Source organism: Ictidomys tridecemlineatus, unplaced genomic scaffold (assembly GCF_052094955.1).
Source record: "Ictidomys tridecemlineatus isolate mIctTri1 unplaced genomic scaffold, mIctTri1.hap1 Scaffold_325, whole genome shotgun sequence".
Taxonomy (NCBI): domain Eukaryota; kingdom Metazoa; phylum Chordata; class Mammalia; order Rodentia; family Sciuridae; genus Ictidomys; species Ictidomys tridecemlineatus.
Window position 1 is genome coordinate 244,728 of NW_027522391.1, and position 2,610 is coordinate 247,337.

The following is a 2,610-nucleotide window of genomic DNA, read 5'->3' on the forward strand; positions in this document are numbered from 1 at the left end:
AAGATGGAAAAGCAGGCAGAAATAAACTCTCCACATTTCACAATGTACATGAAGTACCAGCTCAAGCTAGCTACAGAGGTCAGAAGGCCCTGGAATAGCAGAATAAGGGAAGAGGTGGTGGTTTCAACAAGGAGCCAGCAGCAGCAGGTGAGTGTGGGTGATGAAGAGGTACAGTGCTTCCACCCCTCTGAACACATCCTCAACATAAAAGTGAGTAAAACTGTCTCTAATAAGAGTTCTAGAGCAACAACGCTATGGTTTTAAGCAATACAAATTTTTTTATCTGAAAAAGTTTTATTCTTCAGAAAGAAAACTTATGGATTGAGAAAAGCTAAATTGACTCTGACTATCTCTGAGATAAAGGATAAAGCAGTTAAATGGGTCTCAAAACCAATATTTTATGAATAAAGTGTTGAGAAGTACAGATGTCATCTTCTAAGGGTAATATTCTGAGGGTCTGGCAGCATAAACCCTTCAGTGAGTTTATAATAGACTATTGTAGAATTAAACTCCAGGATGGCCAGAGTGAAAGACATCGGTAAATCCGGATTCCCTCGTAGTTTTTGAGATGCCTTCAAGATGTTCCTTATCCTTTGAGAGCTGAGGGAAGCAGAGATGGGTGTAGGCAACACAGTCTGTAACCCTTCCCCTTCTATCTCAGTATCAATCAGGCACATAAGCTGAAGTTCAGGTAATCCCACACAAATTACATCATACCAACTTTTACTCTCCATGAGGTCCAGATAAACCAAGAATGCTATATAAACTTGAGTGGCATCTCCAATATTTAATTCTATCATTTCTAAATCCTTAGGGTGGGTGCTCATCCAGGCGTCCGCCAGAGTCCACTTGTGAGCGCCGCCACCATCCAGAACACCGCCCAAGTCCAGACCCCACTACAGCCTGGGGTCAGCTCAGAATCACCACTCTCCTCCAAGCCCGCCCACGCGGCCTCCCTTGGTGCACTAAGAGTTGCTTTTAATGTATAATGTTATAGTAGTGCATGGTGACCATAATTTGGTTTTTAAATAATTCAAACACCACTTTCCAAGACTATTTTGAAAAATAAAACAAGGTGAAATTTTACATTCTTAATTTAAAAATAGCTTTTTTAATTTTGGATCTTGCCAGGTTCTCCCTTCATGAATAAATAGTACTAGTTTGCATAAAACTCAACCTAAAATGTTAGTTAATCTTTTCCTTCTTCTCTAGGACCAAGGTGTACATATTTTAAGGTAGGCAAAAAGTAGACAAATCATATTGGGAAACATAGTGTATGTTTTTTTTTTCTCTTCATCTTAGGATAGGTTACTTCTTCTATGCCATGCTGTTATTCTAATTCTATTGTGGGGGAATACTTCTCTTTGAATCATCTCCTCACTAATAAAATTCCTTAGCACCTCTGAAATATTTTTGAAAAGTTCTCTTATACCACTACAAGTGTTGATTCACTGCATTGATTGACACAGAACACTCTGTGTCAAGGTTTTCTCCCAACACTTTCTCTTATCATTCTTCACTTCAAAGCTACTCCTTCTTTCCCAGTTTGGAGTGGCAGGTGAGGGACAATGTCTGTATTCTAAGTTCCTTATTTTTCTTCTGAACTTTTAATTCTTCCCTATTATAGAAAAATCAATTTGCCCTTTGTTGTCTAAATCTCCTTTACTGAAAAATTCTCTACATATTGTTTTTCTCCTCTATTTGTTTTCCAGGCAAGTTCTTAACTATTGGACAGCTACATCTGTGTTTTCTTCCCAGCACCAAATTTGGTTGTCATCAGGGATCTATGTCCAGATGACCCAGGTTTTATACTGGTTTTCATATTGGCACAATCAATACCAAGTGGATAACTCTTCTGCCCCATTGGCCTTAAACCTCCATGATTTTACTCATTCATTATTGTCCTTAAATTACTGTTGATCACCAACCTACTATGAGACAACCTACTATGATTTTGGGGTTATCTGGAACTCAGAAAATACAAATGTGTGTAAGGTCAAGTCTCATTCTTCCACCTTCAAATAATTTATCACACAAGGAGAGAAACCAGCAAGTAGGAGACAATTAACACAGACTGTAGTAAGTACAACCATTGATCTGAAAAAGACTTCCAAAAACATCGGAGATTTTGTTCACAGCATGAATGTCACCTATGCTTCTACTATGGAACTCTATTCCACTTTCACAGATGTTGGATCTTGGAGTGCACTTATATAATTCTCTGTTTCAAATTCTCCCACTATGTCTCTTATTTCCAATTTATTTCTTAATGTAACATTCTATCTTTTGATATATAATTATGTGGATTCTTTTGTGAAACACAGTCACATAACCATAGCCATTGTCAAGGTATAGAATAATTACATTGCCTTCAAAGTTCTCCCATGCTTCTTTCTAATGAAACCCTCCTTCTGCCGAGCTTCTAGTGACAATGGATAATTTTTTCCCTTAAGCTTTCCTTTTCTAGAAAGTGTATTTAGGTGGAATCATATAATATGTAGCCCTTTTCTTTAATTTCTTTGGCTTCAAAGAAGGTCTATCTTGGTGCTGGGGATGTGGCTCAAGCAGTAGCATGCTCGCTTGGCATACTCACGGCACTGGGTTAGATCC

At 38.1% G+C, this 2,610-nt stretch overlaps 1 pseudogene; it reads right to left on the reverse strand.

Moving 5' to 3' along the window:
* Positions 1-384: 384 nt before the first annotated feature.
* On the reverse strand, positions 385-1,864 carry LOC101961518 (tRNA-splicing endonuclease subunit Sen15 pseudogene; annotated as a pseudogene).
* Between the last annotated feature and the right edge of the window lie 746 nt (positions 1,865-2,610).